The sequence below is a fragment of the Moschus berezovskii genome, chromosome 10 (assembly GCF_049115385.1).
Source record: "Moschus berezovskii isolate FMDL1 chromosome 10, NW_MosBer_1.0, whole genome shotgun sequence".
Taxonomy (NCBI): domain Eukaryota; kingdom Metazoa; phylum Chordata; class Mammalia; order Artiodactyla; family Moschidae; genus Moschus; species Moschus berezovskii.
Window position 1 is genome coordinate 99707822 of NC_142469.1, and position 15834 is coordinate 99723655.

At 41.5% G+C, this 15834-nt stretch overlaps 1 long non-coding RNA gene across 1 annotated transcript; it reads right to left on the reverse strand.

The window, feature by feature from the left end:
* Positions 1-2276: 2276 nt before the first annotated feature.
* Positions 2277-3820, reverse strand: LOC129560948 (uncharacterized). The gene is made up of 3 exons (XR_008686889.2): positions 3618-3820; positions 3102-3251; positions 2277-2482 (listed from the first exon to the last, which is right to left on the reverse strand). It is a non-coding gene; the product is annotated as an uncharacterized LOC129560948 (long non-coding RNA).
* Between the last annotated feature and the right edge of the window lie 12014 nt (positions 3821-15834).

Sequence of the window (15834 nt, forward strand, 5' to 3'; positions counted from 1 at the left end):
GAGCATTAGTTGCTGCTGCTGCTAAGTCGCTTCAGTGGTGTCCGACTCTGTGCATCCCCATAGACAGCAGGCCACCAGGCTCCTCTGTCCCTGGGATTCTCCAGGCAAGAATACCGGAGTGGGTTGCCATTTCCTTCTCCAATGCTTGCATGCATGCTAAGTCACTTCAGTCGTGTCCGACTCTGTGAGACCTCAGGGACAGCAGCCCACCAGGCTCTTCTGTCCACGGGATTCCCCAGGCAAGAATACTGGAGTGGGTTGCTATTTCCTTCTCCACTGGAACATTATAGGACTGAACAAAACTGCCTCCATTTTAAGTGGATAGTAAATGTTGGAAATAACAGTTCCCTTGGAGCAATTTCAGCTAGCATCCATGTCCGAGGAGAAAAGGAGAAAAGAAATTCTTCTGGAAAAAACATGGTGTCCAAGAAGTGAGGTCAGAAATAGCAAGCTCAGCAAATGACAGAAATTCAAGCTGGAGTTTTCAGCTTACCAGCACTGGACCATTCACTTCCACCTCCTCAGATAAAATCACTACGGCTTATCAAGTAGCATATGAATTTAAATAAATAGAGATCTTATGTAAAAATGTAGATTTAAAAAAATATTTTTTGATTAGGGAATGAGTATAAAATACTGGCTGAGAGCAGTGCGTGCCCCAGGTTATACTTCTCAACGCTAGAGCATCTTCCCTGCAACCCACCGATTTGCTACACAGTGCGTTTCCTGAGCTTTGCTGAATCAACACCCTCGTGTCCAAAATGCTCATTCACATTTCACTGAAAAATCCTGGGAACAGTGGACACACAGAGTCACGGCCAATTTAAAGCAAATGGGAAAACAAGACCACACATCTTCTGATTGTTACCGAAAGAAACAGAATCTTGGTCCCCACGATCTGGAGAAATAATAGCTCATCTACATTCAGGATGTGTGCCTGGAAGCCAGGAGCTCCTCACTGGAGTCTATGTGTCAGGAGCCCCTCTTGCCATCAGAGGTGATCTTGCCCTCATCTGAGAGGCTGACGGCTGCGTTTGATCAAGTGCACAAGGGACCTCAGATCTTCCAGGATGATTCCTATGCCGGGGGCTCATCTCTTTGCCATGGGTAATTCCAGCCTGTTTCACATTTGAATATGACAACTCCATTCCGTAATTAGAAGGAGACATTAGAGTGAATCAAGGGGTTATGATTAATAATAACTTCATCTGGGCTATTAGGTCTGCATTTTCTTTGGCTGTTACTAAAATACATTTCAGTGGAGAAGAACCTGGCTGCAGCTTTGTCTACCCAACCCCACCTTACCCCCAAACCCTAGCCTTCCCTCTATACATTCTCTATCTGCTTTAAATATCACTGTGGAAGTGAAATGCTATACAAGAGATTTTTTTGAACTGTAGGTTCAACAAGGAATCCCCTAGTTCCTATCTCCCAAGGAATATTAAGTAATTGCTTTATTTAAGCAGTAGCCTGACGGACAGAGGATCCTGGGAATCAACAAGTACCAGAGAGATTCGTGTATTTCCACCCTCCTCCTTCTGTGCTTCTGCTTTCTGTTAAAGCTGCCACCACCCACACAGTCTCTCAGATCCAGAGTCTGTCTCTCGCCTGAAACCATCTTCCTCTCCCTCCCCAACATCAGTCAAGCTCCAAGTGCCAAAGATCTCTTCTACTGGTATCTTCTGCCCCATACCTCCTCCCCAGCCCTGCTTCATTCCCTCATCTCATTTCTGAACTATTACAAAAGTCAGCTCAGCACTTCCTTCTAGAGTCCTCTTAAATCCTAATTCTATGTGACTAAGAGTAAACCATCTGTTATTCAAGCCTGCTCACGCCACTTCCCTTGGAAAAATCCTTCTGTGGTTTCTAGTGCCCACACTTTCAAGTATAAACATTTAAGATAAACAGGGGCAGGCATTTACAAATGGCCCTGCCAACTGCTCCAGACCCACCCTCTAGACCTTTCATTTTCTACTTTTATCAAAACAAATCTTTCCTGATATTATCAATTTAACCGGGGACTTCGCTCTCTCAGGGGCCCTCTCCCTAGGATTCCCACCTGGCACTGGCTGTATTCCAGACTCCTCTCATCTTTCAACACAAGTCTACAGCCTCCTGTCCTCCAAGAATGCTTCGATGGCTATCTAAGCTGGGTAAAGCATCCCCGTTACAGATAGGAGAATGTACCTGTAGCACAGTGTGATTCTCCCTTGGCAAAGCCAAATCACTGTTATTGATGCCAAGGCCATACACTAGGCCAGTAAATCAAAATGAGGCAAGGAATAGTGACTTTATTCAGAAAGCCAGCAGACTGAGAAGATGATGGACTAGTGTCCCAAAGAGCCATGATACCCAAGTTAGATCCAAGCTTCTTCTTTACTGAAAGGGGAGAGGTTGCCGTCGGTTGGTGCAAACTTCTTGGGGTCGGAATATTTGTTCTTGTAGCTGTCCACATAGGTCTGGTCATGATGTTCCTGTAAATCTTAAACAAGATGGATGTTATTCTCTGTTCTGCAACTTTTTATCTCTGTATGAATGGGAACAGGCTTCCCCAGAGACTCAACAGGTAAAGAACCTGCCTGCAATGCAGGAGATGCAGGAGACCCAGGTTCAATCCCAGGTTTGGAAAGATCCCCTGGAGGAGGAAATGGCAACCCACTTCAGTATTCTTGCCTGAAAAATCCCACAGACAGAGAAGCCTGGCAGGTTACAGTCCATGAGGTCTCTAAGAGTCAGACAGGACTGGGCGTGCATCCACTCTCATGAATGAGAAAATGTTACACCTTTAAAGATCAGAGCCTTGTGAATGGGCTATCCTGCATGTTTCAGGCTATGGGCAACATTCTTGCAGCAAAAGCAATAGCATACAAAGGTTAAAGTAAAAGGAAGATTCAATATGAAGTCAGATTCATTCTTCCCTGTCAGATTACATGAAAACAATCTGTCTATTGACATGATTTCCTGCAGTGTAAATTTTGCATCTTGTTCATCCCAGTGACTAGCATGATTAGGGAGAATGACAGATTGTGAATAAATACTTGCCCAGCATTCTTCTAGACCTTTTCATGTGTGATTTCTTATTTGCTTAAAAGGCTAATTACCTGCTGATCAGGTTCTCCCAGTCCATGCGTGGGAAACACTAAGAGGAATTCAAATTTCCTGTGGAAGGTAACATGAATCCTAGGCCTCCCCCATGCCTCTCACATTTCAGTATCTCAAAGCAAGTTGAGGTGGAGAAGGGAAGAAAACAGCTGAAATGAAAATGGTTAAGTTAATTAATTGTGAGCTTGCTTGTAGGACCAGCACGTTTATTTAATCAGTTGCCTAGTAACCCTGCCTGCCTATGATGTAAATCTGATCATCCTGCCTCCGAGCAAGTGATGGGCCAGTCTGTCTACCAGCCACCAGCACTCCCTTCCTGCTTTCACAGGTTCGAGTTGGAAACACCAAATTCGCCCCCTGCCCAAGAGCAGGGAGCTTGTGAGGTGGAAACAATATTTCCCCTCTCCGCCTCTGCTCTCTGTCTCCCTCTACAGATTCTGCAGCTGAGGGACCAAGGTCTTTGCAGCATCGTGACCTTTCACCTGGTGAATCAGAGGACAAGTAAAACGACTCACATCTGCCTTCCTTCTAGAGCAACCTGCATACCAGGTGCCAGACGCGCGGCCCAGCTCTTGAAACTGTCACCACTTCCGTTCCCACGTCGATAAACAAGTCATGTTTCCACACAACAACGCGTGTTAGGGCCTCTGCCCGGAGCAGAACTGGGAGGCCCAGACAAAGAGCAGGCTTTGGGCTGTTGGTTTCGTGTCTGTGAGCTTTTCTGAGGGACCTTAAGTGGGAAGAGAGAATAAATGCTGAGTGTAATCACGAAAGACCAGCTCAAGACAAACTGTGCAGTTTGCTTTCCTGGCTGGGGAAAAAAAAATAATAACTCACATACTGACAGGCAAGAGAGTGCCGAGGACTCTTTTGGTGCTAGATTTATTGGAGGATTTGACAAGGATTTGCTTGCAGTTTTTCACCCCCCTTATGCTATTCTCTTAGCTGGGTGTTTTGAACGTCTCTCCTCCATCTTTATCCCCAGTCATCCTCGTTCTTCGGCCAAATAAAAAGGAAACATCAATGAAATAAAGACCCATGTTTCTGCTTCGACACACCATGACCACATTCTTATACTATTATGAGGTGGGCTTTTTTTTTTCCTTCAATTTGTCAGTCTCTGTGGATAAAAGACTCCATCTTTCATAAAGAATTCCCACCAGAAATCTTTATAAACCCTCCATCAGAGAGACACTCTGCCCTCGTGCTGAGCAAAAGCTAATCTAATTAAGACAGGATCTGCTAAATTTAATAGCCTGCTATGAATTTTTACAGACATCTGGTAGCTGGAAGTTGGAGCAGCTCTAATATACAAAATTCACATTGTCCAGATGACCGCTATAGGGTGTTGACCTTTCTTTGGGGAGCTAATATTGTTTTGGTATGGATGTTGTTTTCAAACCATGATATCCTCACAGGTAGATGCACTGGAAAGGACACTAAGGAGTGAAACTTCTAAATCTTGATTTTCCATCTGCAAAATGAAGGCAATGATATATCCATCCTGAGGTTCGTTTACAGATAAATTTGAAAATGTACACACAGGGCCCACTTCATGGGCAGCCAAAACAATACACTGTGTTATCAGACCCCTGGCTTGATGTAATACTCTGCTGTTTTCTCTTGAAATTCTTAATTTTTGAACGAGGGGACCTGAATGCTTTACTTTATACTGGGCCCCACAAATTATGTAGTGGATCCTATGTGCATAAAATTCTCTGCATGATGCCTATAAGAATCACAAAATACTTATTTCAAGACTTTCTGTGGTGGAACATGCATGCTCAGTCATATTCAACTTTTTGTGACCCCATGGACTGTAGACCCCCAGTCTCCTCTGTCCATGGAATTCTCCAGGCAAGAATACTGGTCCAGGTGGCCATTTCCTCCTCCAGGGGATCTTCCTAAGTCAGGGATCTAATCTGAGTCTCCTGCATCTCCAGCATTGGCAGGCGATTCTTTACCATTGAGCCACATGGGAAGATCCCCCCGTACTATCCTCCTGACCAAATTATGAAATTCAAACTATGCTATAGGTTTTCAAGTAGGACAACTCCTTGACCAGCAATTCTATCTAAGAAGCCCTACCACCACCTCCCCCAACAAGGTCCGTATGTATTTGTAGAAAACGAAAACATGCTAATATATAGATTACATTTCATATATGCCTACATGCTTGTATGAGCAAAAATTACCAATTATACAAAACTCATAGTTGGCAAATTTTCCCTGACCTAGAGAACTAATACCAGGGATTGGTTTCTTGTGGGTAACCTAATTTCCACATCATTTTGTCTTTCTTATTTTTGTTTTGTCTTACCCCGTGTATGTTTTGCCCCCAAAAAACCTAAAGGGCTTCCCTGGTAGCTCAGCTGGTAAAGAATCCGCCTGCAATGCAGGATACCCTGGTTCCATCCCTGGGTCAGGAATATCCCCTGGAGAAGGGATAGGCTACCCACTCCGGGATTCTTAGGCTTCCCTGGTGGCTCAGACAGCACAGACTCTGGCTGCACTGTGGGAGACCTGGACTCAGTCCTTGGGTTGGGAAGATCCCCTGCAGAAGGAAATGGCAACATGCGACAGTATTCTTGCCTGGAGAATCTCCATCGACAGAAGAGCCTGGTGGGCTACAGTCCATGGGGTCACAAAAAGTCAGACACAACTGAATGACTAATCACACAAAAAATTGTAAAACCTAGTTTTATTTTACTTAGATCACAATAACCCTATCTATACACATATATAAATATATATTCACTCCTAACTTTTCATATGTTGCTTGAAAAGATAGAGCTGGGTAAGTCATTTGTTGTTCAGTCACTCAGTCATGTCCAACTCTTTGCAACCCCAAGGACTGCAGCATGCCAGGCTTCCCTGTCCATCACCAACTCACAGAGCCTACTCAAACTCATGTCCATTGAGTCAGTGATGCCATCCAACCATCTCATCCTCTGTTGTCCCCTTTTCCTCCTGCCTTCCATCTTTCCCAGCATCAGGGTCTTTTCTAATGAGTCAGTTCTTTGCATCAGGTAGCCAAAGTATTGAAGCTTCAGCTTCAGCATCAGTCCTTCCAATGTATATTCAGGATTGATTTCCTTTAGGATGGACTGGTTTGATCTCCTAGGAGTCCAAGGGACCCTCAAGAGTCTTATTTACCAACATAGTTCAAAAAAAAAAAATTGATGCTTTTGAACTGTGGGTAAGGTATAGCTTACTCAAAATCCAACCAGTTGCCCAGGAATCCAGAAGCATGAAATCTAGAGTTCCATTCCAGACTCAAAGAAAGTATTTAATACCTAATGGGGTTGATGAATGTTCCCTCTACTTCCATTGCATTCCATAGTCCACTTCCCACAGGAAAGGAAGGGTCTCATATTCTTTCATTGGAAACTCTACCCACTGAGTCTCCTAAACTCCAGGGGCATGGGCACTCATGGGCAGCTCTCTGCATCACAGGAAAAAAAAGGAGAAGTCTAGCAACCCATTGAAAATGTATATTCTGACAATGTTTTGCTTCAGGGCCACTGAGAAACATAGTGTTTAGTAGGCTTTGAAGTGAGAGGTGGAATACCTGTAGATGAGATTTTTCCGAAGTATCTGAATGAAACAGTTTTTTTTTCCCTAGCCCCCTCACCAGAGCACAGGATGGATGACCTAGTGGGCCTGCATACTCAGTCATGTCCTGTGTTGTGTCCTCTTTGCGACCCCATGGACTATAGCCCACCAGGCTCCTCTGTCCATGGAATTTTCCAGGCAAGAATACTGGAGTTGGTTGCCATTTCCTACTCTAGAGGATCTTCCTGACCCAGGATCAAATCTGCCTCTCTTGTGTCTTCTGCATTGTCAGACTGATTCTTTGCCACTGAGCCACTAGCAAGCTCCCTGGATGACCTTGGGCAATGACAAAAACATATGGCACACACACAGTCAGCCTGGGTAATTACCATGTTAATAATTAAACATGTATTCAGCATTTCGTTGAATTCTATGGATTACCCAGGGGGCTTGTGGGCAAAGGTCAAGTTGATTATCCAATTCTCAAAACGCTAGTGCAAGACATTCCCTACCTCTTTTTGCCCTGAGTTCTAGTCTTTCATGATAAAACCAAGATATTCTCCTAAATGGAGGAATAAAATTCCTTCAGAATCATTGTACTCTATTCCTTTGGGACAATTAGCTTTTAAAGCAAACAAACACAAGAAAACAAACAGACAAAAGAGAATAAGAGAATGTTTGCTCACTCTATTATATACGTGTCATAAATTACCTGTCTTTTCTGACAAATATGCTACATCCAGTATTGACTCCTTTACTGCTCTGGTCTCTGGCTATTTCTCTGCTCTAGTCTGTGGGGGACCCTAGAAAACAGCTGCATGAGGGTGGGGAGGCACTTTGAACAAGTGTGCATGGCTGATAGTCAGTGGGTATTAGAAAATGAAGGTGGAGGGCATCTCCTGCTTTTCCCAATCCCTCCTGGCTGTGGTCCTGCATGTCTGCAATTCCAGTTTCCAGAAAAGTCCTGTGCAGGGCATAAACCATATCTGTTGTTCTAGCTGGAAGTTCCTGGAATTAAATTGAGATCTCATAAAACTTGACTGTTTATGTGTCTGAGGTAACACCCTGGCATCTGTAACTATTTTGTGCTTCACTTGGCTTCACGTTCGCTTTCCTTTCCAGCAGTGCCTGGAACATAGAAAGGGCAGAATAGGTATTTGTTAAATGAATAAATCAAGAGGAACAGTGGTATTGCTCCCTTGTGTTCTAAGAGGCCCAAGGTACCTTTAACTCCATGCCCCATCTGTTTCTGCCTGTCTCTTACTACTGCTTGTCAGAAAAGAGATAACTACCTTCTTAGAGTCTTCCTAAGGAGACACATGTTGGCTGGTTGAGGTCATGGAGGGGGCAGCATAATGGAACAGTGAAAAGCACAGACATCAAGCCAGATTCCCTGGAAAGGAATCTGCACACGCTACTTACTACCACACGACCTTGCATAAATTGCCTAACCTTTCTGTACCTCATTTTCCTAATCTGTAAAATGGAGATAATAAAGTTCCAATATCATACAAATGCAATAGAATGAAATAGTTGATATTTTAAAGTGCTTCAGTTCAGGTCAGTCGCTCAGTCGTGTCCAACTCTTTGCGACCCCATGAATCACAGCACGCCAGGCCTCCCTGTCCATCACCAACTCCCGGAGTTCACTCAAACTCATGTCCATCGAGCTGGTGATGCCATCCAGCCATCCCATTCTCTGTCGTCCCCTTCTCCTCCCGTCCCCAACCTTTCCCAGCATCAGAGTCTTTTCCAGTGAGTCAACTTGTCGCATGAGGTGGCCGAAGTATTGGAGTTTCAGTTTTAGCATCAGTCCTTCCAATGAACACCCAGGATTGATCTCCTCTAGAATGGACTGGTTGGATCTCCTTGCAGTCCAAGGGACTCTCAAGAGTCTTCTCCAGCACCTTAGAATGATGCTAGCACATAAGTACCATATAAATGTTTAGTAAATGAATAAAATAAAACATAATACTGATTCATGAATGACAAATAAGCTTTGGCATCAGAGTGAACATATGTTTACTGGTAAGAGATACCTGAAATCATGTTAGGAGGGAATTCAGAGCCACATCTGGGCTCAGATGAAAAGCAGAACTCTGGTGACTGATGATACTTTCATGGGGCTTTGATAGGGGAAAGGGCAAGACATGCCCTATTTCTGCCATCCCTGATATATATGTGGTTTTTGCTACTTAATATCTTCCAAAAACCAAGGGAAGTGAATCACAAGAATAGAAAACTTGAGTAAGTATTTTTTGAGAATCATTTCTGTGTAGATACTATGCAGGATGTTAAAATACAAAGATGAGTAAGATAACCATTGTTTTCAAGCTATTTAGAGACCAGAAGGAGAGGTGGGTCCATGACTTAGAACTTAAAACACAGTGTGCAATTGCCGAGTGTAAACACAGAGCTTTGAGAGCACAAATAGATGACAACTAACACACTCCAGCATGGGAGGGGACACAGAATCTTTGAGGGAATCCACATCCTGTGAAAGATCATAGGCCATTTGAATTGACCTCTTGTCGTAAACAGCTATACTAATGGACAAAGCCAAGGCAGCTAGAACTGTGGGATGAAGTACCAGAAAGCAGGCAGTTTCACAGAGAGAAAACTGAGGAGCTCTGTTAATGCCAACCTTGAATCTTGGTCTCAGTACCACTCTGTTCACAAATTGTAAAATATATTTAAAGAAGGAAAAGAAAACATGAATGGGAGGATAAAAATGGCTGCTATACTTGAAATATACAATACAATATTGAAATTCTAGATATAATGTAAAATATCTGAACTAAAAATTCCTTAGTATCAATATACAACAAATATCTTCAACTTACTAAAGTTTGCCTTTGAATTATGTTACCACCTTTCACATAGAGTAAAAGAATCTTACAACAGTATGCTTTTTATCCCATCTTTGTGCATCGTTGTCACATACTTTACTTCTGAATAGTTTATAAATCCCACAATAAATACAAGGCTATTGCTTTTTCTTATAACAATCATCTTTCAAAGAAATTTAAAAATAAGGAAGTTCAGTTCAGTTCAGTTCAGTCGCTCAGTCGTGTCCCCTTTCATATTTACACACAGGTTTACCATCTGGAGCTCTAGACATTCTTTTTTCCAGATCCACACATCCATCAGGCAAAATTTCCCTTTTGTTGTATAAGTTCTTTTAACACTTCTTTTAGCATATGTCTTCAGTAATGAATTCTCTTAGCTCTTGTTGATCCTAAAATTTTTATTTTGTCTACATATTTAAAAGATACTTTTTCTGGATATAAAATTTTGGATTGACATTTTATCCCCAACATTTCAAATATGCCATTCCATTTTCTAATGGCCTTCATGATTTCAAATGAAAAATATGCTACCATTCATTTCTTTGTTTCTGTGTTCAAATTGTGTCTTGTATCTCTGACTGCTTTTAAAATTGGTTCTTGATCACATTTTCTCCAGAAAATCTGATTATAATGTGTCTTTTTGTGTTTTTTGTCTTGTGGTTCTTCTGCTTAGGGGCCACTGAACATCTTGGATATGTGTTGTTTTAGTTTTCATCAACTGGAAAATATTTCAGGCATTATGATTTCAAATGACTTTTCTTTGCCCCTACATTTCTTCCACTTTTGGGGAAATTTTTTTCTCTATATATTCATTTTTAATAGTTTCTGTTGCTATGGCTTCAAAGTCCGATTTTTTTTTTTTTTTTACTGAAGAGTTTAACTTGCTTAGTAATTGATAGAATGATTAAAAACCTAATAAAGCTATAAAATACTTGAAATTATTTTATACTTGAATCTTTTTTACTTGAAAGACAAGTTTGCTAGTTGACATTTGTATAATATTCCACACAAAAGCAGAAAACACATTCTTTTCAACTGCAAATGAAACGTTCACCAGGATAAACCATGTTCTGAACAATAAAACAAAGCACAGTGAAGTTTAAAGGGATAAAATATAACCATATTGAAAGTAAGCTGCTACTGCTACTGCTAAGTCACTTCAGTTGTGTCCGACTCTGTACAACCCCATAGACAGCAGCCCACCAGGCTCCCCCATCCCTGGGATTCTCCAGGCAAGAACACTGGAGTGGGTTGCCATTTCCTTCTCCAATGCATGAAAGTGAAAAGTGAAAGTGAAGTTGCTCAGGTGTGTCCGACCCTCAGCGACACCCTGGACTGCAGCCTACCAGGCTCCTCCATCCATGGGATTTTCCAGGTAACAGTACTGGAGTGGGGTGCCATTGCCTTCTCCAGAAAGTAAGCTAGAAATCAATAAAAAAATATTTCTGAAAAAGTACCAAATATAAGAAATATTTTTTTAATCCCTTAAAAAATTAGAGAACTATTTTATTTTATTTTTTTGAAAGTTAATATATGATTTATTATGATAATAAAGATATTAATTCAACAAATATTTCGCTGAAATGTACTGTAAGCCAATCTTTGGAGTCACAGAGATGAATAAATCATAGTCATTGCCTTTTAGAAGCTTTTTCACAGTCCTATGAGAACAACTAAATGAAAATGCAAACATGACATACCAAAATCTATGGGAAATGAGTAAAGTACTTAGAGGGAAATTTTATTTTATTAAAATTTTCTATTAGAAACTTAAAAATCTATGAAATCTATTATTTAAACATATATAAAAAATTGGGAAAGGAGGAGGGGGTAAATAAAACTCCAAATAAGCAGAAGAAAAGAAATAATAATGATTAAAATAGAAGGTAATAAGATAGAAAACTGGAAAACTATAGGGAAAAACATCAATAAAATAAGAAACTGGTATTTTTTTGAAAGATCAATAAAATTGATAAACTTCCAACAAGTGATTTAGAATGACAAAAAATATTAAAATCAAATTAAAGAAAGAATACTGCTACAGTTTCTACATGCTCTGAAAGCATTATATAGAAATATCATGAAGAATTTCAGATCAGTTCAGACTCTCAGTCGTGTCCGATTCTTTGGGAACCCATGGACTGCAACCCACAAGGCCTCCCTGTCCACCACCAACTTTCGGAGTTTACTCAAACTCATGTCTGTTGAGTCGGTGATGCCATCCAACCATCTCATCCTCTGTCACTCCCTTCTCCTCCTACCTTCAATCTTTCCCAGCATCAGGGTCTTTTCTAATGAGTCAGTTCTTCGCATCAGGTGGCCAAAGTATTGGGAGTATCAGCTTCAACATCAGTCCTTCCAATGAATATTCAGGACTGATTTCCTTTAGGATGGACTGGTTCGATCTCCTTGCAGTCCAAGGGACCCTCAAGAGTCTTCTCCAACACTGCGGTTCAAAAGCATCGATTCTTCCGGGCTCAGCTTTCTCTATAGTCCAACTTTCACATCCATATATGACTACTGGAAAAACCATAGCGTTGACTATACGGACCTTTGTTGGCAAAGTAATGTCTCTGCTTTTTAATATGCTGTGTAGGTTGGTCATAAGTTTCCTTCCAAGGAGTAAGTGTCTTTTAATTTCATGGCTGCAATCACCATCTGCAGTGATTTTGGAGCCCAGAAAAATAAAGGCATCCACTGTTTCCACTGTTTCCCCATCCATTTGCCATGAAGTGATGGGACCAGATGGCATGATCTTAGTTTTCTGAATGTTGAGTTTTAAGCCAACTTTTTCACTCTCCACTTTCACTTTCATCAAGAGGATCTTTAGTTCTTCTTCACTTTCTGCCATAAGGGTGGTGTCATCTGCATATCTAAGGTTATTGATATTTCTCCCAGCAATCTTGATTCCAGCTTGCACTTCATCCAGCCCAGCGTTCCTCATGATGTACTCTGCATATAAGTTAAATAAGCAGGGTGACAACATACAGCCTTGACAAACTCCTTTCCCAATTTGGAACCAATCTGTTGTTCCATGTCCAGTTCTAACTGTTTCTTTCTGATCTGCATATAGATATCTCAAAAGGCAGGTCATGTGGTCTGGTATTCCCATCTCTTTCAGAATTTTCCAAAGTTTATCGTGATCCACATAGTCAAAGGCTTTGGCATAGTCAATAAAGCAGAAATAGATGTTTTTTTCTGGAACTCTCTTGCTTTTTCGATGATCAAACAGATATTGGCAATTTGATCTCTGGTTCCTCTGCCTTCTCTAAAACCAGTTTGAACATCTGGAAATTCATGTTTCACGTACTATTGAAGCCTGGCTTGGAGAATTTTGAGCATTACTAGCGTGTAAGATGAGTAATTTTGTGCGGTAGTTTGAGCATTCTTTGGCATTGCCTTTCTTTGGGATTGGAATGAAAACTGGCCTTTTCCAGTCCTGTGGCCACTGCTGAGTTTTCCAAATTTGTTGGCATGTTGTGTACAGTACTTTCACAGCATCATCTTTTAGTATTTGATATAGCTCAACTGGAATTCCATCATCTCCACTAGCTTTGTTCATAGTGATGCTTCCTAAAGCCCACTGGACTTCACACTCCAGGATGTCTGGCTCTAGGTGAGTGATCATGAAAAATTTAGCACCAAGAAATTTTACAACTTGGATGAAACAAATTCCTAAAAGACACAAACTATGAAAGTTTGTTTATTAAAACAGAAATACATATGCTGAATAACCCTTTGCCTATTGAAGAAACTGAATTTGTGGTTAAAATTTACTAAAGAATACTCAGGTCTGGATGACTTCAGTGGTGAATTCTATGAAACATTTTAAAAAGCAAAACAACAATTCCACTTGTCTTCTGGAAAACAGAAAAAGCAAAAGTTCCTTCTAGTCATTTTTATGAAAGCAGCACAGTATTTGTATCAGAACTAGAGGAAGATATTATAAGAAAAGAAAACTATAGACCAAATTCAAACCACAGAGGCAAAAATATTTAACAAATTTCTAGGAAATTGGATTAAGCAATTAATGAAAAATTAATTCATCATAACCAATTGGGGTTTATTTGAAGAATCAAGAATTGGACTAACATTAGGGAAAAAATCAACTTTATTCATGATATTAACAAGAGAATAAATATATGTTCATTTCAACAGAGGAGCAAAAGAATTTGATAAAATTTAGTATCTACTCATTAAAAAAAAAAACTCTCAGGAAACTTGAAACTGAGCAATTTCTGGGTTACTATGAAGTACCAGGTAAGTAATGTGAAAGAGAAAATTATCTTAGCTGAAAAGAGAATTTGTTGGTAGATTACATTCAAATCCTGACAAATATAAAAAGCAAAACCTTAAAATCCAGGATTTTGGAACCACCTTGAGCCAATGCAGAGAAACCTGACAGGCTGCAGCCCATGGGGCCACAAAGAGTCAGACACGGCTGAGCAACTAACACTGCTCCTGCGCTATCTTCACCGTCTTTCTCCTGGAAGTTCCGACTATTCCTATCCTGATTTTCCTGTGAGTGTGGTGGGTAGAGGCACTATGGAGGTACCTTGGTTGAGGCAGAGTCACTTGTTTTGCAATATCCATTTTCCCTTTCATTGTGGATTCCCCTTGGTTTCACCTTGGCACTTGGCCACTCAGCCACAGACTAACTACCCTGCGGGCGCTGTTACTACAGATTTTCAAACTGGTGGGCTCTCAGTGAAAACCACAGGTGCAAATACTTGGTCATCTTCTTGGGCAGGCTTGTTTTGCACTTGCTCCTTCCTGCTGGCTGGAACGAGGCAAAGCCACCTGGCTAGCCTGGGTCCCTAGATGACTTGTCGCCTGTTTTGGTTGTTTTTTGTTTCTCTGTTTTCTGTAAAAGAGGCATGAACTTCCTTCTTATGAGTCCTTGTTACAGTGCATACCCAGTATCTTAAGTACTGTGATGGTGTAATATGCATTGGAAAAGCTGTAGGATCTGCAGTCAGAAAAATCCAAGTTCAGAGCCCACACTTTCCACCCACTGAGCATGTGTTCCCAAAAGTAAAGGAGTGACAATAAAACTCTTACAAAGGTTTACACGGTTACAGTTTTAAAAGCATTATAGTATCTGCACCTCGGTATTTATGGCTTATCATTGACTTAAGTGGAGGTGGTTTAGTCACAAAGTCAAGTCCAACTCTTTGTGATCCCATGGACTGTAGCCCACCAGGCTCTCTGTCCATGGACTTCTCCAGGCAAGAATACCAGAGTAGGTTGCCATTTCCGCCTCCAGGGGATCTTCCCCACTCAGGGATTGAATCTGAGTCTCCTGCATGACAATCAGATTCTTTACCAACTGAGCCACCATTGGCCATTCACAAATGCCTACCAAAAGCCCTCATATCTGGGCCCTTACCTTCCCTCCCCAGTTCTCAGAAAGGAGCACTCACCACCACAAATCTCACACCAAAAGCTGAGGACCATCCTCACAGGCAGGATGGGAAGTCTTCAGGGGTTCAGCTTTTCTAATCTTACTTGAAGTAAAGTCGCTCAGTAATATCCGACTCTTTGTGAGCCCATGGACGTAGCCTGCCAGGCTCCACTGTCCATGGGATTTTCCTGGCAAGAATACTGGATTGGGTTGCCATTTCCTTCTGAAGGGGCTCTTTCCCACCCAGGGATCAAACCTGGCTTTCCCTCACTGCAGGCAGACTCTTTACTGTCTTAGCCACCGGGGGTGGTTATTTCCCATCTCCCATCCATTACTTCGTGGAAGCCACGGTGAAAACACCACTCTGTCCTGCTCTCAAATCATGTGTTTTCCCTGAACTCAAAATGCTAAAAACTGAAGACAAAACACTACCTCCATGATCCCCCAGATGGAGTTTCTGTGGTTTTAAAACCGTTGATGAGGAAATGCCTGAAAATAACTTCTCAGCTGGATCAAGACCAGCGCTGTGCAAGTCTTCCATAAACCCCTGGGGATGGTCCCATCCAAAGAGATCTGTGCTCTGGATGTGCAAATTTTATCCTCTGCAGAAATCTCAGACACACACTCAGCAACAACATCTCTCCAGATATGATGTACTGTAATGTTTACACTTTTGAAGGAATCACTTCTTAGTTTGCTACACAATAAATAAGCCATTTGTTTCACTCAAATCACTTCACATAATAAAGGACTTGTATAAATTCAGCAGGAGCTCTGTCATCCCGAGGTGACGAGTTGGCATGGAAGAATTTATCTCTACCATCCACCATATGAAAAGCTGGGGCTGCGCTTTTTCACATGGCAAAAACAGTGAGAAAGTTGCAGTTCTGGCTTGTGAATTCATCAAGAGCTGACTTCATGAAA